This window comes from Pantherophis guttatus, chromosome 4, assembly GCF_059756535.1.
Source record: "Pantherophis guttatus breed Tessera chromosome 4, ASM5975653v1, whole genome shotgun sequence".
Taxonomy (NCBI): Eukaryota; Metazoa; Chordata; class Lepidosauria; order Squamata; family Colubridae; genus Pantherophis; species Pantherophis guttatus.
Window position 1 is genome coordinate 76,666,728 of NC_142066.1, and position 23,848 is coordinate 76,690,575.

Below are 23,848 nucleotides of genomic sequence, written 5' to 3' on the forward strand. Positions count from 1 at the left end.
CAGACGAAAATCATATTCTTGTAGAAGAACAAGCAGGCTTTAGACAAAGCCAATCTACCATTGACAACTGCTTTGTTCTGAACCATCTAGCTGCCAAATATGCCTATAAGAAGAGATCCCTATACACAGCCTTTATAGATCTTACATCTGTATTTGATATGGTATGTAGAGATGTACATAAACTGACAGCTCTTAAAATTGAACATAGACTACTAATCCTAACTAAAGCCCTATATACAAATACTCGTTTGAAACTGCAGTATGGGGTTAATGGAGCCCTGACTAACAGGATTCACACAAGCAAAGGGGTAAGGCAAGGGTGCATTTTAGCCCCATTACTATTTAATTTATGTATCAATGACTTGCCAGAATTAATGAAAGACCCTATGATGCACATGCCAATGATCCTAAATAGAAATTGTAACACCTTGCTCTATGCTGATGATATGATCCTACCATGTTTCCCCAAAATAAGACCCTGTCTTATTTTAATAAGGGCTTGGCCTTATTTTAATAAGTGCTTGGTCTTATTATCAGGAGGGTCTTATTATTTTGGGAGTGCAGGAGGTGGTGAGTGTAGCCATCTCATGGCTGCTGCTGTGTTGCGCTGCTGTGGCCCCACCCCTCCTCACCTCCTACCAACACGAGACAGATGTCTTATCTGCTTTGCAGCTCTGTTGCATGTGTTGCCGTTGCCTGCAGGCAAACACATTGTAGGGTAAAACCAAACTTCTCGCAAGTTCGAGAAGTTTGATTGAACTCGCGAGGTTTTTTTTTTAACACTACGTGTTTGCCTGCAGACAACGGCAAGACAGACGATGGAGCTACAAGGCAGGTAAGACACATCTCGCGTCTACCCAGTCCCACCCCTCCCCACTTGGCACCCCTGGTGAGAGGGGGAGAAGAGACGGCAAGAGGAGCGAGTCCTGGCTCGCTCCATACATCTCACTTCTCCTCCACCCCACCTGCCACCACCCTCAATAAGAGCCGGGCACTGTGGAAAAGGGAGTCAGGTGGGCACGGGCTTTGGGCATCTGGGGCTGCTGCGAGTCACCCGGCTGAGAGGTGGGAGTGGGTGTTTGCAAGTGATCGCTTCCCCTTTGCCTTTTCTCCCAAAAGCGCTCCTCAGGCACAGCCACTTCTGCAGCAGGAGACTCGTGCCTCACACCAGCCTTCCGAAGGATAGCAACAGCTATCCACAATTTTTTAAGCCTTATTTCGTCCTGACCCACATGGTCCAGTACGATCGGGATGAAATAAGAGTAAAAAAAATTGTGCATAGCTGCTGCTACTGTACCCTTCAGAAGGCCGGCGCTAGGCACATGGGGCACACTGCTTGGCCTCCTGTTGCAGAAGTGGCCGCAATTGATGGCAAAAGCGGCTGCGCTTGCTGGAGGCACCGGCCAGAGTGGCACCCGCGAAGCAGCTGTAAATGGCGGCCAGAGCGGCTCAGATGATCGGATTAAGTAAATTTTATCCTATAACTATGTATTTTATCCTACTCTCATTTTAAATTGTTTGTTTAGAATTTTATTGGTAATATGTGTTTGAACCTATACATTGATATGGCCTATAGGCTAACACACACACAAAAAAACACACACACACAAAGGCAGAAGCTTCTCCACACCAAGGATAAAACACCCAGACACAAACTGAGCAATGTGGTATGTGCAGTACAATGCAATGAGCCATGTGCAGATCTGTACATTGGGGAAACAAAACAACCACTTCATAAATGCATTGCACAACATAAGACAACAAACCCATCAAGACTAGATTCAGCAGTCTATCTGCATTTGAAAAACAAAGGCCACTCTTTTACAGACAGTAAAGTCCATATTTCGGACAGAGAGGACCATGTTTGAAAGAGGGGTCAAAGAGACCATCTCTGTCAAAATTGAACAGCCCTCTCTCAACAAAGGGGGAGGATACAACATCAACTATCTCCAGTCTACAACACAGTCCTTTCAATAGTTCCAAGAAAGCTCCAGTCCCATTTGCACCACTCAGGTGACCCTGACAATGCAGATAAACTTCCAGGTGGCCTTAATGACTTGCTAAAAGAATGCAAATTCTTTTAGCATTGCAGAATGCTGTCTGCAAGGAATATAAACCCTTCCATTACCAACCATTCAGTCAGAGCTGAAGAAGCTTCTTGGATGAGAAGTGAAACATCTTCAAAGAAAAAACAGAAAGTTTAGTTGCCTCTTAAAAAAGCACCTTTGGGACAACCATGACCTGAGTGACTGAGAATCTCCATAGACAAAAGGATAACACAAATAACTATTGTTATTGAACTGCTCTTTCAGCCTTTCTTCTGATCACTTATTCAAATAATGTAAAAACTATATTTCTGATATATTACAAACTAACTATGCAACTGATCAACCATGACTATCAACAAGATTCTCATGGGACAAAATATATAACTAGTTTAAATGGGTTTGCAGGCTTGGGATGCAAATACATGAGGTAAAAAAAAATCTCTTTCCTGTTGAACAAGTTCAGAGCATAACAACTATTTGTTTTTATTTATATATTTTGGTATACAATAAAGATATTGTAATCTAAAGAAAATATCCATAAACTACTAAGTTTTTAGAAAATTCAATCTACAATCAGCACTTAGAAAAGTAATTTTTTAAAAATCTAAAAATATATAATATAAGACAGCCTATCTGCAATTTGCTGGTTATTCAGAGACATATCAATTATTTCCTTGATTACAGAAATTTGGAAAAAAAATCTTATTTGATATATATATCAAACATATATGTTTGTTAAGCTAGAATTATATTAATTTATAATTATTTTAGCAGAAAAAAACAATAACTTATACAATAAATTTTTGATTTTGAATTAAATGAAAGGGGTGTTGGTCTTACCTGATACGCCCAACGAGATATCAGATAAGACCAATGCCCCTTCTCCATAGTGGTGGAGATAGCATCCAGGAATGGGACATACCAAAGCTGGCTGTACTACGGGTGGGCTGCAGTCTGGTCTGAAATCCCCTCCTCCATATGGACACGCTGAAGCACTCGACAACCAAATGCTGCCTCCACCAAGGCGAAGATGTCCAATTTATAGTGCTTGATGAAAGAGGAAGGAGAGGACCAAGTTACTGCTCGGCAGACCTCCTCTATAGAGGCCTGCGTTGCCCATGCCGCAGTCGTAGCCGCACTCTGGGTGGAGTATGCAGTTATCTGGGAAGGTCTCAGAAGGGCCTGCAGTTCATAGGCCTTGGCAATGGTCAACCTAAGCCATCGTCCCACCATGGAAGGGGTGACCCTGTTGCCTAACATGGCTAGCTGGAATGAGACAAACAGGGACTCTGTTTTCCTCAGGTCAGCAGTCCATTTGACATAGATGTGGAGGGCCCTCCTCATGTCCAAGGTGTGCCACCTTTTCTTCAAGAGGTGGACTGGTGAGGGCAGAAGTTAGGCAATATCAGTTCCTATACCCTGTGGAACCAGGTATACCTTGGGTATGAAGGAGGGATCCAGCCATAAAGTCACTCTATCTCTGTGAAAGACACACAGGTCCTGTTTCACTGACAGAGCCACCAGCTCAGACACCCTCCTGGTAGATGTAATAGCCATGAGAAATGCTACTTTACAAGTCAGGCAGCACAGGCTGGCCAATCTTAATGGCTCATATGGGGCCCCAGTGAGGGAGTTCAAGACCTTAGACAGGTCCCATGTAGGGTATCTGTGCATCACAGGGGGACATAGATTGGTCGCGTCCCTGAGGAATCTGCAGACCGTGGGATGCTGTGTGAAAGACTCCAGCAATCGCACGTCAATACCAAGGACATTGCCGCCACCTGCCTCCTGATGGTATTAGGCAACAGCCCTTTATCTAGTCCATCCTGCAGAAACTCCAGGATTTGGGCTATCATCACCTCCATGGGAGAAATACTTGTCTTGGCACACCAGGTATAAAATGTATATACTTTCAATGGAGGGTCTCCTGGAAGCTTGAATTGTTTTGATGACCCTGGAGGAAAAATTGTCCTCCCTCAGAGTGCTCCACTCAAGCACCAGGTGGTCAGATGGAGCCATTGTGGGTCCAGGTGGAGCAAGGCCCCCGGCTGAAGGAAACCTCACTCTGAGGGATCCTCCAAGGTCAAGCCACCAAGGGATTTACGAGGTCAACAAAACAAGGTCTTCTGGGCCAGTGTGGTGCCAGAAGTAAAATCTCTGCCTTCTCCTCCAGGATCTTCCATATCAGGAAGAGGAGGGAAGGCATACAATAATCCTGGAGGCCATGGACTGTGGAGAGCATCGACTCCCTCCGCCCCCGGTGCCGGAAACCTGGCATAAAACCTTGGTAGCTGAGAATCGTCTGAGGTGGCAAACATATCCGCCTCCGGGAGGCCGAAACGGTCTGTCAGTTCCTGGAAGAGGGATGGGTGCAGGCGCCACTCCGCGTGGTTGATGGATGCTCTGCTGAGCCAGTCCACCTGCACGTTTGACACTCCAGAGATATGCTCCGCTGTGATGGATAACAGGTGCTTCTCTACTCAAAGGCCCAGCTGCATTAGGGACCTGGAGAGGGTACCCCCCTGATGATTGATGTGCTCATTCACGGCCACGTTGTCCATCAGCACTAATATATATTTTTTTTATAAAAAGGTTTTTTTTTTTTTTTACACATACACACACACAAACGTACAATATATTTTTGCTGATCAGAGTATTTGGCTGGTTAACAAATTTAAACAATTTTTAATTTTTACAACTAAGATTACCATTTCTATACTTCCTTTTTGCCATAGTGTTCATTTTCATCTATGTTTTACCAATTTTACCCTTCATTTTCATCTCTAATTTTAACCAGATTCCAATTTCCCTTCTATTCTATATTAGACCCCAATCCATCATCAAAATAATTAATTTTATGATGTTACAATTGTTCAATTCTTACAGGAATAGTGAGCCTACTTATTTTAAAACTTACATTTTCTTAAGTAATACAGTCCAAGATTTTGATATAATCAGTTACTTCTATAAGTATCTTTTCTATTTATATATTCAAACACTTAATGAAAAAGAAAAAAAGAAAAACAAATATAAGCATAGCTGTTCCAATTAGTTCCATTTTTGTACATCAAATAATTTCCCCATATGTTCCTCCAAACTACATCTTAATCATTTCTACTTTCATCACAATATATCATTAAAACTATTTCATCTCGGATTCAACCTGAGGAAGTGTTTTGTAGGATTGACAGAGCTTATCGAATAAACTCTTGGACTGCCAAGCAAAGGCAATTGCCTAGAGATGTGGTAATCTATTTTTCAGATAAAGAAATTAGGAATAAAATTGTGCAAAATTCCTTCAATTCTAATTTGCAATTGTATGGAAGAAAGATTTGGATTTACAAGGAACTCCCACCTAAGATATTAATGGAAAGGAAGAAATTTGGCTTTCTGGTGTCTGAGTTAAAAAGGAGAAATATTCAATTCCGGTGGGATGTCCCAGTTGGTATTATATTGAGATATCAAGGAGAAAGATACCAGTTAAATACTGTTGAAAGGGCGGAAGAATTTTATCAAAATAGGTTGAAAATGAATTTAACGTCTTCAGATATAATACAGGATAAGCAGAAGGAGCTGGAACTAAAGACAGAGACTGTACCAGATAAATTGCCTTTGGATTTATCGGATACCCCAGCTGGATTATCTACAAATTTGAGAGAAGTGCCATCTGATTTTAATGTGATGATTTATCAAGGCAAGGACAAGCATGGAAACCAATTAGAGGATATACAAGGGATAAAAAAGAAATGCGAGACACAAAAAATTAGGATGGAGGTCAAACCCACAAAAAGAAAACAAAAAAAGAAATAGGTTGTACAAAAATAGAAATTTCTAACCCAAGCAACAGTGAAGCCAGTGATTTTAAAATATGAATGATTATGTGAAAACATAGAGGAGGCGACATATTGGTCAATATCATCCTGAGGATAGTGGCAGATCTCTGCATTGCCGTAATTTTGGGACATGGAAAGAGCCTCAAATTGATGGTTTTGAATTATCTATTTTGAAACTTCTTTTTGTGTTGATAAATATATTATAATTATCTTGAATTATAAGGCAAGAGAATCACATTGGGACATGCAGAAGATCGGGTTGTTACCCAATACGATGATGGAAATTAATAATCCTGATGAAACCCACAATTATTATTATATGGAATACAATTATAATGTCACTCGGGTGGTTGTTTTTACTTTTATATATATAAGAAGATGTTTACTACTGATGGGGGCAGATATGATTGGAGATCTTGAATAAACTGTTGCATCCGCAAGCTATGTCACCCTATTATGGATGTTGGTTTTAACAATCCAGTGGAAAGACTTCAAGAAGATATTATATGGACTATAAATTTAAAGTTATTGTCTTTTCTTTTTTTTATTTAGATATAATGGAATATATATATATATATATTTTTAAGTAGTGTGGGCAGTGAACTAAAGATATCAAGAATTGTTGTGTATGGTAAATTTGTAAGACAGTGGGTGAATAAGCTAGCTACAGACTGATTAGTTTAAGAAAAGGGATTTTTAAGTGATACATTTAGGGGAGTGGAGGAAATGGATAGAGTGGAATAAATGTTAAATTAGATTTTATGGGGAGCCCGCTTTGAAATGTTATTAAAGTAGGACTTATTGTATAGTTTTAAAGTGGAAGGTGGTTTTGAATTGTTGCAATAATGCATAGATATAAAACACTATTATGCTAAATTAGAGTTATTTTATAATAGTTATAGTATAATGTGTTTGTTTTTTTTTGTTTTGTTTTTTTTTCTCTTCTTCTTTTCTGAAATGTATGGATAAAGGGGGATTTATAATACTTTTAGTAAGTAAAGGTCAGTATTTTGAGGAGGGAGTAAGTAATCTGTTATGAATTAGGGTTTTTTTTTTTGTTACGAAGAAGTCACAGGGGGGGAAGGGTGGGGAGGGGGGGTTAGGGAGGGGGGAGGGGGGGGAAAAAGGGGGAAAAATTTGTATTTGAAAACCTTTTCAATAAAAAAAAAAAAAAAAAAAAACTATTTCATCTATTACAATTTCCTCAATTAAATTTAAAAAGTCTTCTGACTATTATTATCTACTTGCTTCTCCTATGTATTATTTCAAATCCTCGCTTAATCATTTTAATATACACCACCATAAACCATTGACAATATTTCAATTATTACATTTTAGACTTATTCATATTTCTCAAAAAAGAAAAAACAAAACAAAACTCATCATTATCTAGATTTCAAAAGTATAAATGATAATATTTCAATTATTGTATATTTCATTTTCACCATCATATACTTTATCATTATTACTTGCTACAATTCACATTTCAGTTCTAAATATATATCTTAAATTCCTCTTTCATTTCCTTCTCCTTTTCTCCCTTTTCAGTTTTATTTTTACTTTTTTCTTTCCCCTTCTTTCCTGCACTCTAAAATCCTATTCTCTCCTATTTTGCCCTATGTTGCCCGTTGTTCCCTCTCTCTTTTCTCTTTTTTTTATTTCACCACTATTTAGCCCGCTGTTTAACCCAATATTGTCATTCTGTATATAAAAGTTCTGGATTCTTCTCTTCTTTCTCTCTTTTGTGTTTTTTCACTGTAAATCCCAGTGTAATCATTTAAATTCTTTTGTTTCTAGTCCATTCTTCTTTCCATGTTTGTCTCTTTATAGCCTCCCTATTACTTTCATTGCTAATCCCAATGTAATCTTTAAAACCTCTTTTTTATTATTACTATCCACATATTCAAATACATTTTCACATTTGGTCTCATTATCTTCTTTATCTTCAGCCTCTGTGTCGCTTCTCCCTCTTTGTTTCCTTATCAGCTTGTACGTATTCTTTCCCGTTTTTTATGTCTTCAGATTTTGATTCCCCATGTATCATTGTGTTATTTCTCTTATTTCCATTTTCCATAACAAATATATCGCTTTAATCATTTCTCTAATTTCCTGTGCCATTTTATTCTTTTTAAGTTGATATTGTTCCAATTTCAAAAGTTCAGTAGTATTCCTCCCCCCCCAAAGTCAAGCCGCTTGCAAACAAAGGGATCCTCCCCAAAAGTTCTCACAGCTATTATCTGTAAAGTTCATGATTTTCCAAAACACAGACCAAGTTACAATGTTTCTTTTTGCTCCTGATCGTGTCTCTCTTGCAACCCACAATTTCCAGTTATTTAACAAGTATCCATTTTGTTTCAGTATGTTAACAATCTTAACTAGTTTCTCTTTTTCTTTTTGGCTTTGAGAATACCAAGTCAATTTTGTAGTTCAGTCCAGATTTAAACAACTCTTTTCCTTTCTTTTTCCCTTTTCCCCTTTGTTTATACAACATTTCTGTTACAAAGCTTATTATCCCTTCTCTTTTTATTTTTCTTAAAGTTCACGAGAAAGAGGAGAGAAAAAGGATCTAATTATTCCTTTCCAATCCTTTTATCAATATTGGGGTAATTCCTTCCATTTTAAAAATGTCCACATTATTTTCCAAATCGTTTTGTTCAAAAAGCAATTCTCTATTCGGGTTCCTTTTTTTTTTTTTTTTTTTGATCTCTTTAAAAATACGCTCCAATGTCCTCTTTTCTCTCCCCCCCCCGCCCCAATGCTTATTAGCCGACGTTTTCTCGCTGGGAGTTTCAGGTTAAAAAAATTGTTTTTCCTTATTATAAGTTGGCTAACACTCACCCGGCTCCAAAACCTCTGATCAAATCACTGCTCCTGCTCCATGCTTAGTCCGGTTGCCCCAGCTTTGTGACAGCCTTGTCATCACTAATACGTGTTTGCCGGAGACTGACTGCTTGAAGTGGTGGAGGGCAAGGTAAACCACCCTGAGCTCCAGGCAGTTGATGTTTAGGGTCCAGTCCTTCTGGGTCCACTGCCCCTGAGCCATCTGAGATTGGAGATGAGCCCCCCAGTCAAAGAGGCTGGCTTCCGTCGTGACAGTGAGGCACTCCGGCTCCTTGAACTGGCAGCCCTTAGAGATGGCTGAGGACATCCACCAGTTGAGGGACCAGATTACCTCCTTCGGGACGCAGATCTTGGCTGGTGAGCTGCTCCTGCCTGACCTCTGGAAAGGTAAAAGAAACCATTGAAGATCTCTAACATGCAGGTGTGCCCAGGAAATGATGGAAATGGTAGACACCATTTTTCCTAGCAGCTGGGAGAGCAAGGCCAAGGGTACTGTTCTCTCTCTCAGCCTGCTAAGTCCCTGAGGCTGGTCTGCCATTCCTGTGACACATACACCATGCACTCACTAGTATCTATAATTGCTCCCAGATGGAGCAGTTGGCAGGTAGACTGCAAATGACTTTTCTCCATATTAATGGAGAACCTGTGGTGTTGTACTACCAGGATAATGACCCGTAGGTCATCCCGTGCCTGGAGGCCAGAGGAGGACTGGATCAGGATATCATCCAGGTAGCACTGGACATGCACGGGCAGGGGCTGAAGATGAGATGCCAAGGCAGCCAATAATTTGGTAAACACCCTTGGTGCTGATCACAGGCCGAATGGCAGGGCCCTATACTGGTAATGGCGGCCTGTGTAATGAAACCGGAGATATTGCCGGTGTAGTGGCAAAATGGACATATGTAGATAGGCCTTGGTTAAGTCAATGGATGTGAGGAAGTTGCCCTCCCAAACACCCCCAGGATTGATTGAAGTGACTGCATCTTGAATCGCCAGTATACAAGATGGCAGTTCAAATTCTTGAAGTCCAGAATAGCTCTCCACCCCACCACCCCCGAGGGCTTGGGGATCACAAAAAGGATCGAATAAAATCCCTGCCCTTGCTGGCCCTCTGGGACCTGCTGGATTGCTTGAATATCCAGCAGATGTTGTATGGCCAATTCCATGAGGCCTTTCTTGAAGGATCTTTTGACACTGGGCAGCGGATAAAGAACCTCGGGGGTATGGAGAGAAATACTGGGGAGAGACCCGACCTTACCGTCTCCCTAACCCAAGCATCTGATGTAATCTCCTCCCATTGGTCGGCAAAAATGGTCAGGTGACCCCCCCAATGGGAGGGTTGGGCGTGCAGTTACTTGGGGTGGAAAAAGGGCCACCTCGATTGAAATTGTCTTCCCCTGGCCGGTCTATCTTGGAGTTGCCACTGCTGCTTCGGGATATAGTTCCCCTGGGGATGGGGGAATCTGGCAGCTGAGTCGCCAGTCCGAAAGGAAGGCCAGCCAAGGTATGGGGAGGGGCAAAAATCACCCTGTCTCTGCATAGTGGGCAAGATCTTTCTCTTATCTCTGGACTCCACTAATATTTGGTCCAAAGACTCCAAAACAGTTTCTCCCCTGTCAAGGGGGCTCAGGCCAATCTCCATTTGTGGTGGGCATCCACCTGCCAATGTCACAGCCAGAGTAGGTGGCAAGCCACTACAGAGGAGGCTATGGTCTTTGAGGCAAATTGGGCCATGTTCAGCATGGCATCCGCCGAGAACTGGGCCGCTGCCATGAGCTTGTTGATTTCTTGATGTGTTCTGACATCTGCAGCCACGATCCTCTCTTGCAACTGGCGGAGCCAGAGCAAGGCGGCCCTGTTGAAAAAGGAGGTTATTGTTGAAGCCCGGACAGCCCCTGCTGCTGCTTGATGTGTCCTCTGTAGCGACTGCTCCACCCTCCTATCCTCTGGCTTCAGGCTCTCTTCAGGCTCACCCGGCATGGTGGAAAATGCCTGTAAGGCAGCGACCAGAGCATCTACAGTTGGCATCTGGAGCACCCATGCAAGATCAGGGCCCACATTATAGAATCTCCTGTTGGGCCAAGATACATTTGGGCCCATCCCAGGAGAGGTCTACTGTCACTTGACCACATCGATAAAGAGCCCTGGTGATGGAATAAACTCCGAGAAAAGTAGATCCGATGGATTGGGCATGCTCTCAGTTTCTGGTAGTGCCAAAGGAGCCCCAAACCAGGCAGAATTTTTTGCTTTGAAGAGAAGCGACTTGAAGCCCATGAGGAAAAAGCCCAGTAAATGTAGGCTGCTCAGGAATTAGGCCCTCATCTAAGAGATTCAAATCCCTTGTCTCCCCCTCCTCAGAGAGTAGAGACTGGCTCTCGTGGGAGGGCGCCGGAGAGTATGGCTCAGGGATGGTCGTAAATTCCTCAGGGAATTGGGAAGTTCCGCATTGGCTGGGATTCACAGAAAAAACAGAAGCCCTTGATGATGCCTATCTAGAGTGCTACATCCCTGCAGAGATATCCTGCCTGATGGCTTCTGCGATAATTGCCTGCATATTCTCTGGGATTACCGAATCTGTCCCTTGCACTGGACTAAGACTAGCTGCCATTGGTGTGAAGCTAGCCTCAGGAAGAGCTCTGGCTGGCTTATGGGATTGGCCACAGGTTCCTGCAGCCTTTGGCAATTCTGACACAGACAGTAGAGCTCTGTATTAGCAGCAGGCAGTAAGGAGCATTGTGGAGAGAATTGATCTTCAGCTCCACCTGGTGACAGAGATTGCAGCCTATTGGGCTGACTTCATTTGTCACTGAGGTCTGACAATAGGTTGTTTTCCCTGTCAGCCTTGGCACACAGTTTTTCCAGGGCTTTATCCCTGTGCTGCTCATCCTTTTGGGCTGCCTTAGAACTTTTAGCAGCTCCTGAAGCCTTATCTGGAGCTTTAGACCTGCTGCCAGATCTGGCTCCCTTCAATGCTGTCATTTTGGTGGCTGTTGTTTTTGCAGCTCCAGCCCCAGTGCTGCTGTCAACTGCCGCCTTATCCACCATTTTGAAGGCTCCCTGTTTCGTGCCCTTTTCTTCCTTCTGGATAAGGGCAGGAGAGCCCCTGGTCAGGGAGATGCAGCAATGTGTGGCTAAATGGGACCGCTAAGCTCCAAGCGGCTCGGCAGCGCAGCTCTTGAAGTCAGAGCGCTGTGGCTCTTTTAAAACAGCAATCTGCGGCTTAACTCAGCTGGGAGTGCAAAGCTCCATTCAGCATGCTGTTAGTGTGGGCCAAGGGAGTGCGAAGCTCCACAGCTGCTCCTGGCGCCATTTGGCAAGGTGCCTGTCACTTTAAATGGTCGGTCGCCGCAGCACCGCTCTTCTCTGAGCATGAAAGTCCTACAATGGTCACCCAATTCCAACAATGTTGGGAGCACGAAAGCTCCACAATCCGCCTGCCACCAGCCAACTTGGGAGTGCGAAAGCTCTGCTGTCAAAGTTTAGGTTGGCAGCACGAAAGCTCCACTATCCAGCCTCGCTATCGCCAATTTGGGAGCGCGATGCTCCTCTGTCGGCCATAAGATCAGGAGTGCAAAAGCTCCTCAGCTTGGCTTCTCTATCTGTCAAATTGGGAGTGCGAAAGTTCCTCTGCCTGATTGTGAAGGTAGAGTTCAGGCAATCCTGGGGTGAGCTGTGTGGAAGAGAACCTAACAGCTAACCTGACAGCCAAGTTGAGAGACTGAGTGAAAACCTGGGGAGCCCTAGCAACAGAGGCGTGTCCAATCAGCTAAGCAGATGAGATCAACCCATTCCTGGATGCTATCACTATGGAGAATTTAGGATTTAGGATGCATGGGGTTCAAAGAATATTGGACATACTGAATAATTGAAGTTTGGCCAATGCAAGCTTATTTTTTTCCCCTAAAGTCTTTAGTGGAACTATTATTCCATTAGAATGCTATTTTAGTTGCATAAGAATATTGACATTAAACAGGTTGCATCCTATCTCTGCTGTTGAACTGTTCTATAGTAAAATTATCCAGTGTAAACATTAATGACTACAAGTTGTGTATGTATGTGTGTATGTTTTCCATCCCCAAAACTTACAAAGACAATATTATGAATTTAGCAATATAAGTAAATAATTAAGCCCACAATTTCACTCATAAGTTGTGATGGTCATAAAACAGGTCACCATATGATCACATCCAAATGTATGCCCTGTTTTTGTGCTGGTTGTTAAGTGAACACCATGATCATTATACTGACTCATTGTTTGCTATATGATGGGCTTTGGAGGAAACCATAAGTAAATGCCAGTTTCCAGCAAAAATATCCTAAATCACAGTCATGTAACATGAGATCTTTGAATCCAAGTCATAAATTCCATTTCCATGGTCTGTCTTAATAGTCGTAAGTTGAAGACTGCCTGTACATAGTATAATTAAATTTATCTATTAAATATTTTACTATTTAATTTTTTAATTAAAATTAGAAAGCACAGTATGATTTATACATATTATATATTACTACCTTCAAATATTTGTGAGTTACCAGAAAGCTAGAGATTGATAAAATCTGTATGCTGAGGAAACATAATTTAATTATTGCAATCTAGTATTATCAACTGAGAGTGGAGTTCCATGCATGCATTGGAAGCTATAAAATCAATCAAAAACTCATAAACTTCATCTAATATATGTTTAGCCATCTCATTTTCAAATACATTGAGAACCATATGGAATAAAAAGCTAGGTTACAAATTTTCTCCTCTTTCCTAGACAATTAACACAATCTAGATGGTTAAACTAAATTTTATGTATCAAATTTATATAGTCACTCATTTCATCAAAACAACTCTGGGAGGCACACAACAATTGAATAAAACAACAAATAATTTCAACACATCAAAGAAGTTACACAGATAAGACTGCAGGTTGCGTAGTAAATTTTTAAATTGCAGTTAGCATTATTACTGAGTTAGCTTTTGGGTATTAATGCAAAATCAACTATATAAATGAATGATCACATGGAATGCTTGTATGCAGATGTAATGAGATCATCACAAGACACAACTTTTATTTTCAGAATTGTTTCAAAAGCAAGTAGTAGGAATTTTAACATAAACTATCATTGTTGAACTAGTTATCAAGTAAGAGAAGTTCCTATGAAAATTGCTTTTTACCACTTATTTTTACTAACAACAACCAATGAGATTACTTTAATATATTTCATATACTTCTTACCATTTATTGTTACTAATAAATAACCAATGAGATTACTTCCATAAATTTTGGTTAACCTGATCTACTTATATGTATTTATATCTTTTTTTTAAAAAAAAAAATTAGGAATGAGAATTTCTCAGGAGAAAAAAGCAGAAGGTGAATAGATGGCCTTTTAATTATTATAGTATAGGCTAAATTTTAGAAAACATTTTCAGCCAGAAAAGACTCTGAGCAAGTCCAGTGTAATCCAAGGGAAGACTTCAAGACAGCTCAATTTTTAAGCAGTTTGTAGACTGCAGCTTAGCAGTTCCAATTTTTTTTCTATTAACCTGGATGTTTAGTTCCTTTCATAAATTAAACTCTTTATGTTATTAGCTAAATTTTGATCGTGCCTAAGGACTCATTCCTTTGGCACTGCATTTTTATATCCTGTTTGCTTTAATTTTTCACATTTTTGTAAAGTATTACAAGATGTTTGCAGACGGGCACTCAGTAAGTGCAAGTGCATCTAAAATATACTTCTTACAATATCTGCAAGCAGACTTTATAAAACAAAAATGAATCCATATTGATGACCTCAAATTTACTGAATTAGAATTCTCATCATGCTTGCTAGGATGTTAATGGATGAATGTGGTCTAACTCATCCAAAGGGCACCAGGTCAGAGAAAGCTCCCACAAGTATAAAATTCAAGTTCCTTGAAAAATGGAGGAGATAAAAGTATTGAAGTTAAACAGAAAGTTAATAATTTCAAGTGAAACAAAAATATCTTGACAAAAAAGAAGTCTATCCCATTTCAAAGCATCCCAAGAGAATAGCAAACAGATCCTTGAACTGCTTTACAAAGAACATTTTTTTCTCATTGTTAGCAGTTGTTCATTGTTCAGTATTGTACAACTAGCCAGTTGTGTAGGAAAGGGAGTGAATCAGGAGAGAAGAGTTTCCTCTTAAAAATCAGCTGTAGCAATGAGATGTGCTATGTCAGTCACCTTTTCGGCTAATATTTCAATCTTGCTCTGTGTGATGACCCGGGGCATGACACAAAAACAAAACAGTCAGAGAACCGATAGGAGTCCCTTTATTATCACCAACTATGCCCCCAATGTCCTTTTCAACTCTCTGGCCTGGAGAGAGCTCTTCCACCAACCTGTCTTTGGCTGACAATATTTCAGTCCCAAAATATTTCTGTAAGCAGAAAACTTCCAACTATAAATCCAACAAGGCAAGATAAGGTAATTAGTCCGGCAGGGCAACAAGATAAGGAATTCTAGAAGTGAAGTAGCACGGCAGTAATCAAACCAGTTGGGAGGATCCCAGGAACTCAGATAAACAGTGAACATGATGAACTCAGCGTTTGTTCCTGACAACCGCCCCTCCCATTTGCCTCTCCTCTGAAGTCCATCAGCAGGTATGCCTTGTGAAGGGAATTGGGGCCCTTGTAAACCATGCAACCCACATTGCTCTCTTCTCTGTTCTTCCCTGCACTGCCCAGGATGAGGAGGGGGTGGGCCTTGATCTTCATCCGAACTTCCTCTCCCTTGTTCTACCTCTCTCCTGCTCTGCCCAGCCTGACTTTGCCCTTCCCTAGTTTCTTCCACTGCCAACGAAGCCACTCTCTCGCTTTCTGTCAGCTGTTCGTTTTCTCCTTCATATTCAGACTCCGACAGGGGCATGACATTCTGCAAATCTCTGGACTTTTCATAGCTTGAATTTTGCATCAGGAATCCTCCTCCATTTTGCCATCATAAAAAGTTTTAGAAGAATTTTTTTGTTGTTGTGAGCAAGTATATGAAATATACATGCAGCAATTCAGGATCAGTTTCTAAATCCCATATGCCTGAGAGAAGGAATGTTATGGAGTAATCTGTTCTTTTTGTTTTGGTCTGGGAATAGATCCAGAACATCAATATTTGGTCCAGATTAAGCCCCAGAGAATGCATATTGCAGGCAAAGATGGGAAGCAAAGGGGAAAAAAGAACTATTCTGGGGCGGGAGGAGGGAATGGAATATCTGGGATGACTAAAGGAAACTAATTAAAGGTCAGGGAGAAGAGTTGGTGGTGCCATTTTTGAAATCAAGTGTAACAATGATTAATAGAAAGAGTTGAATTGGGAAGACTTATAGATACTAAGCATACAGTGCTTCCCTCCCGCATTTGTAAATCTCCTCTGAATTTTGGAACAACCAAAATGTACAGGATTTTAGGTTGTACTCAAGCTGGTTGGCTTGAGTAAATCTCTGAGCTACAAAGTGTTGCTTGGTTTTTTTTCTTCCCATTCATAAAGCAAAACATGTTTTGGAGTTGTTGACACTTCTACTTGAGAGAATTACTTTTTCAAGAACAGTTGATTTTTAATGTCTTTCATGAAACTATAAATGCAAGTGCTGACATTTAGTTATTTGTACTTCAGTAAGATAAAACAAGGTAATTCTGACATTATTAAAAGGGGTGGTAGTGAATTTGTTCCCTTTCACTGTCAATAAATTAAACTCATTTAAAATAGACTAGTAAAATAAACCTCTAACTCCACAGATAACTATATCAACTTTTCAAAATTTTACCTTTTTAAATTTGGTCCAGCCAGTCATAAAATATTTAAAAAATTAATGTCACATCAATGAAAAGAATTTATTTTTGTAAGATAAGACTGAGGAGCTGGTGGGAATCATAACTGCACTTGAGTAACAACATCTGAATTTGAGGGTCTTCCAATTGGCGTTGTGGGGTTACAGACACGGGTGAGCAGGGCTCCATGAAACTCAGCTGATTCCTGTCCATCAGGAGGTCCTACGGGGCCAAAGTCACCCTGGAGGGGTGACAAAGATAGAAGGGACCCTTTGTTGATCGCGAGATGATGGCAGTCTCCTCGCTAGATCCGAAGGAACCTTTCTGACCGGCAGCAGAGAAGATGGCAGCCAGACCGAAGCTGTGACAATCGGGACAAGGAGAAGCGTGAATTGACAATTTGAGAGCAGTGTACCAGATCTGGGTGAGAATCTTCTGATCTCTACTATCTCTACTATCTCTACTATCCCCTAAAAAGTTTTTGAAAATCGGGACACCATAGAGGAGGGAAGAAGGGATTGTTTTCCCCCCTCAAAAAAAAAAAAAAAAAAAGCAGCGAGCTAGATCCAAAGCTAATGACAGATCTAAAAAAGAGAGAGACAGAGAGAGCCAATTTTAATGGGAAGAAATTAAACTAAAAAAAGGGGGAAAGACCTAATAGGACATTACAACATTGTGAAAATAACTTAAGAAATGGACAATATTTTCTTCTTTTTTTCTATTTGGAATAGTATAGCAAACTAGTGAGAAAAGAAAGAGTAAGGGCAACACCTACTGACTGGAAAAGATATTACACAAGTTAGTAAATGGTGGATAAATACAAAGACTGTAAAAGTAAGAAGATGTAATAATAACAACAGACTTGGAACTGATAAGAGGACAGCTGAAAAGTTGTTTTGCTTGTTGCTGGGTGACAGCTAGTGAGTCTATGGAAACTCTAACTTCTTGTACTTTTGTGGATTACAAATAATCTTGACAGAGTGGTACAGTCTGGAATTGTTTTGAGACTAAGTGAAGTGGCTTTTTGGTTTGCTGGATATTTTGATATTGAGGCACTGTGGAATTTGGTGGGCCTTTCCTGGATTACAAATAGTAACTGACAGATGAAAAGGATATAACTGCTGATTTTAAATAAGTTTTCCTTCTACCTTTCTAATAGACTGACTTTGTGGATTATAAATATAATTGGCTGTGAGGAAATACTTTGTGACTGAGTGAACTGGACCTCTATGTTTTCTTTTTGGTTCCTTAACTTCTTGGACTACTAGGGCATTGTGGATCTGGTGGCTTTGGTGGGCTATCTGGGATTATCGTCTTTTCCTCTTTTAATAGATTTGATACTAGAGGCTAAGGGGAATGGATACAATTACAGGATAAGACCATAGGAAAAAGAGAGAAATGACGAGTGTTCCTAACCTAACTAGAATTGGAAAGAAAGCATCTTCTACACCAACATTGGCTGCTTCTAATCCATCAAGTCAAAGATCAATAGATGCTATGATACAACAAGAAAAAACCAATACATTTCAAAAAGAAATAAAAATGGCACTCCAGTCTATCTAGGAGGCCATGGCAAAGAACCATAATGAGATGAAAACTGATACGGGAGAGCTGAAGGAACAGATTCATAATATGGATGAGAGACTAGGGAACTTTCAGCAAATGGTAACAAAAATGAACAAAGGATCCAGAAAATAGAGGAGAAATCAGAAGAAACTGAGAAAAAAGTAGATGAGATAAATCAAAAATTAACACAAGCAAATAAGGACCTGGAAGAAACAGTGATAATGTTGGAGATGGAAAAGGCAGCCTACTTTCTAAGATTTCAGAATACAGAAGAGGATAAAGAGGAGAACCTCCCTGAAGTGATAATAGAGTTGTTGACAAACGCCTTAGAGATTGGAAAACAAGAGATGGATGCAGAGATAAATGAAATATTTAGAATAAATATGAGTTATGTGAGGCGACATAAACTACCAAGGGAGGTACATGTGAGATTTGTTAAAAAATCAACCAGAGATGAAATACTTAAAAAGGCAAGAAATGAACCACTGCAATACAAAGGGAAAGAAATTGTGATCCTGAAACAGATCCCTAGAAGGGTAAGAGATTTACGGAAGCAATATCAATTCTTGACTGCAAAACTGATTAAAAGAGATGTAAACTTTAGACGGCTGGTACCAGAGGGAATACTAGTTGACTGGGGTGGTAAAAGATACAGATTGGATTCGTTAGCTAAAGCGATAGTATTCTATGATAGCTACTTCAGTACAAATGAGGGACAAGAAGCACAAGGAGAAATGGTATGTGAGAGGCAAGAGAAACCATTAAGAGTGGAGAGGAGTATACAGCAAGAAGAAAGTGAAATGGAAAAAGCAGAACAAGAAGGAGCAAGAGCAAAAGACCAGAGACAAATAAGAACAACTAGGAGAATAAGATCTATATATAAGTAAAGAAGATGGAAGAGGAAATTGAGATGTTTACAATCAATATAAATGGATTGAACTCCCCCATGAAAAGGAAAAAAATCTATACACAACTACAAAAATTAAAACTAGATATAATTTGCCTCCAAGAAACCCATATAAAAAACAGCACAGTAAATTATTGGAATGTCCAAAAATTGGGAAATTATATTTTTCATCAGCACAACAAAAGAAAAGAGAAGTAATGTTTTGTTAGAAAGGGATTCAGAAATTGAACTGGTTAAAGATTGTATGATTAAATGGGCACAGAATTTTGCAGAACCAGTAATGTTGGAAACATGGGAGAAAATATGGGTTCAGAATGTTAAATTTACGCAATCGCAGAATTTGAGGGAAAATTTTTATAAAATATTTTACAGATGGCATTTAGATCCCAAGAAATTATCCTTTATGTATCCTAATGTTCAGCCAAAATGTTGGAGATGTGATAGTCTAGATGCTACATATTATCATGTTTGGTGGAATTGCAAGAAAGTCAAGGCTTTTTGGATAAAAATATGGTGGGTTATGCAGAATGTTTTGATGAAAAAAATTCAATTTTCTCCACAACTGTTTTTATTGGTATAGTAAAGGGTTTTACATTGGATGAAACTAAGTTGATATTGTACATGATAACAGCAGCGAGATTATTGATAGGTAAAAATTGGAAAAATGAAGCCTTACCCACTATTGAAGAATGGACTTTCAAGATGGCCAGTTTTGCGGAGATGGCAAAGATTTCAGCATATTTAAAAGATCGCTCACAAGAGACTTATGAATGGGAATGGAAAAAATGGATAGATTATGTGCAAAAAAAAAACCAAGTTAGGAAGTATCAAATTGTTTTTCATTGAAAGTTATATAGAAATAGAAATGTATGAATTGTGAAGAGAGAAAAAATTATAGGGGGCTTGAGGGGTTCAAGTTTTTTATAAAAAAAAGGGGGGATTTTGATGGGATTATATTCTGTGGAAGTCAGAGGGGGAGGGTTAGGGGGGGCTTGGGGGGGTTAGGGTGGGGAGGGAGGGGTGGGTTGGGGGGAAAAAGTGGGGTGAAAATGTAAAAAAAAAGAAAGAAAAGAGAAGTAGCCTTATACATTAAGGAAACAATAAATTCTAAACAGATCTACACAGATGAAGAAGGAAGAATTTTGATGGTGGAGGTAATGATAAACCAAAAACTGATACTTTTTTTAAATTTTATTTTATTTTTTTATTTATTAAATTTATATCCCGCCCTTCTCCCCGAAGGGACTCAGGGCGGTGAACAGCCGAGAATTAAAATAACATACAATATAAAAGTTAAAATAATTAAAAATAAATAAAATTAAACAGCCGCCCCAATTTAAAACCCCTAGCAATACAATTTAAAAAACCCCTAAAACCTATTCAGGCCAGGCCGGCTTGATGAAATAAAAAAGTCTTCAGGGCCTTACGGAAAGTGCGGAGATCCGGAATCAGCCGTATTCCGGGACGTAGCTCGTTCCAGAGGGCGGGTGCTCCCACAGAGAAGGCTCTCCCCCTGGGGGCCGCCAGCCGACATTGCTTGACCGACGGCACCCTGAGGAGGCCCTCTCTGTGAGAGCGTATTGGCCAGTGGGAAGTTATCGGTAGCAGCAGGTGGTCTTGTAAATACCCTGGCCCTAAGCCATGGAACGCTTTAAAGGTGAGAACCAACACCTTGAAGCGCACCCGGAAGACCACCGGGAGCCAGTGCAGCTCGCGCAGGAGAGGTGTTATATGGGAGCGCCATGTTGCTCCCGTGATCACCCGCGCAGCCGCATTCTGGACCAGTTGGAGCCTCCGGGTGCTCCTCAAGGGGAGCCCCATGTAGAGAGCGTTAGCATAGTCCAGGCGAGAAGTGACGAGAGCATGAGTGACTGTGCACAGGGAATCCCGACTCAGAAAGGTGCGTAACTGGCATATCAGGTGAACCTGATAAAAAGCCCCCCTGGCCACGGCTGTCATATGCTCTTCTAAAGACAGCCGTGTGTCCAGGAGGATGCCCAAGTTGCGAACCCCCTCTGTGGGGGTCAATGACTCACCCCCAATAGCCAGCAATGGTGCCAGCTGGCTATATCGGGATGCCGGCATCCACAGCCACTCGGTCTTGGAAGGGTTGAGTCGAAGCCTGTCCCTCCCCATCCAAACCTGCACGGGCTCCAGACACTGGGACATCACTTCAAGGGCATCATTGGGGTGGTTTGGGGTGGAGATGTACAGCTGAGCATCATCAGCGTACAGATGGCATCGCACCCCAAATCCACGGATGATCTCACCCAGCGGCTTCACATAAATGTTGAACAGGAGTGGCGAGAGGACCGACCCTTGTGGCACCCCACAAACAAGGCACCTTGAGGTCGACCTCTGCCCCCCTGCCAACACAGACTGCGACCGGTCGGAGAGATAGAAGGAGAACCACTGCAACACGGTGCCTCCCACCCCCAATCCCTCCAGCCGGTGCAGCATGATACCATGGTCGATGGTATCAAAAGCCGCTGAGAGATCTAATAGGACCAGAACAGAGGAGCAACCCCTATCCCGAGCCCTCCAGAGATCATCAACCAACGTGACCAATGCCGTTTCCGTGCTGTACCCAGGCCTGAAGCCAGACTGGCACGGGTCTAGATAGATGGTTTCATCCAGGTACTGCGGGAGCTGTTGCGCAACCACACTCTCAACAATCTTCGCAATAAAGCGAAGGTTGGAGACAGGATGGTAGTTAACCATAACAGCCGGATCCAGAGAAGGCTTCTTAAGGAGGGGCCTCACCACCGCCTCTTTCAAAGCAGGCGGCAGGAAACCCTCCCCCAAAGAAGCATTTATAATCCTCTGGAGCCAGCCTCGCGTAACCTCCTGGGTAGCCAGTACCAGCCAGAAGGGACACGGGTCCAGTAAACATGTGATTGCATTTAACCTCCCCAGAATCCTGTCCACGTCCTCAGGAGTCACAGGATCGAACTCATCCCACATAACATTCTCAAGACCCGCCTCAGCCACCCCGCCGGAATCTACCTTGTCAGAGTCCAAGCCTTCCCGAATCTGAGTGATTTTATCGTGCAGATACTGTGCAAAATCCTCAGCCTGCCCTTGCAAGGGGTCCTCCCACGCTCCCTGATGTAGGAGACAGCGGGTCACTCTAAACAAGGCGGCTGGGCAGTTATCTGCTGATGCAATAAGAGCGGAAAAGTAATCACACTTTGCCGCTTTTATCGCCACTTAATAGATCTTAATATGAGACCTAATTAGTATTCGATTGGATTCGGAGCGACTGGCCCTCCAACCACTCTCTAGGTGTCTTTTCCGGCGTTTCATCCCCCTCAGCTCCTCGGTGAACCAAGGAGCTCGGCAGGTGCGACGCCGGGTCAGAGGCCACAAAGGCACGACACGATCCAAAGCCCCAGCAGCTGTCCTATCCCAGGCGGCCACCAGATCTTCAGTCGAGTCGTGAGGCAAACTGGAAATGGCCCAAGCTTCCTCTGGAATCTCTCTGGATCCATCAGGCGCCTGGGGCGGAACCACCTAATCGGTTCCACCTCTCTGCGGTGGGGTGCAGCTGTCAGAAAGTCCAGCCTCAGGAGAGAATGGTCAGACCATGACAGGGGCTCAATAGCTATATCCCCTATAAACTGGCCATTCAACCACTGACCAGAGACAAAAACTAAGTCCAGAGTGTGTCCTCCCGTGTGAGTAGGGCCATGAATTAGTTGTGTCAGGTCCAAGGCCGTCATGGAAGCCATGAACTCCCGGGCCACCTCAGATGCCTCACTGGCTGACGGCAGGTTGAAATCCCCCATGACCACCAGTCTGGGGGTATCAACCGCCACTCTGGCAATAACGTTGAGAAGCTCGGGCAGGACCGCTGTCACGCGGCAGGGAGCCAGGTATGTGATCAGCAGGCCCATCTTCATCCCATGGCCCCACTTCACCAGGAGAGACTCACATCCGGCTATCTGTGGTACAGTGGTCTCCCTCGGATCAAGACTTTCCTTAATGACAACCGCCACCCCCCCAACCCTGCCCTGGGCCCTCGGCTGATGAAATGCTCGGAAACCTGGTGGGCACATTTCTATGAGGGGGACCCCCCCTCTTGGCCCAGCCAGGCCTCTGTAATACCCGCCAGGTCCGCTCCCCCCTCCTGAATTAACTCACAAATGAGGGGGGCCTTATAAACCACAGACCTGGCATTGCACAGCATCAGCCTAAGGCCTGGGCTCTGAAGCTCTGGACAACCCGGGAAACGAGACGAGCCTTGGAGGCCGAGGCATGCCACCGCTTGAAGACAGCGTGCCCCCCTAACACGATATGGTCCCCTGATCTTGGTTCCCCTTGAGTATTCGGTTACCTTTTTCACTATAGGAAAACTCACATGACCTAAGCTGCGATGCATCAAGTGAGCACATTCATTATGCAGCGGCTCACCTATAGCAATTGCATTAGCATTTTCAGGTTCCCTACTATCTGACTCTAAATTAAAATTTAAAAACTTTTTATTAACTTTACATTTGTCTTTACAAGGCTTCCTCTGGTAAAAGTCTTGATCCTCATCACCTAGTTCTAACTGTGATTCATTGTTACTACCAAATGAGATAGTATAATTGCTATCACTGCAGGTCTCAGTATTCGTATTGGGGGAATAATAAGGTAAACCACCTATCTTCAAAACCTCCCCAATCACACATTTGTTGTTTTTGATCACAGCTGTTCCTCCTGAGAACAGAATCTCCATTCTAGGGTTTTCACATATCCTCATTAGGCTTAGCAAATTATGATCTATCTCTGGTACATACAATGCTCCATGAATCTCTCCTATCCCAGGAATATAAACCTCTCCAATGCCAACAACATTCACCTTTTTACCGTTTGCAACTTTGACCATGGATTGATG

General features: G+C 41.9%; 1 protein-coding gene across 27 annotated transcripts in view; it reads right to left on the reverse strand.

The window, feature by feature from the left end:
• Positions 1-23,848, reverse strand: part of SUGCT (succinyl-CoA:glutarate-CoA transferase) — a 529,555-nt gene that overhangs the window by 224,333 nt on the left and 281,374 nt on the right. The gene's annotated exons all lie outside the window — the stretch shown is intronic.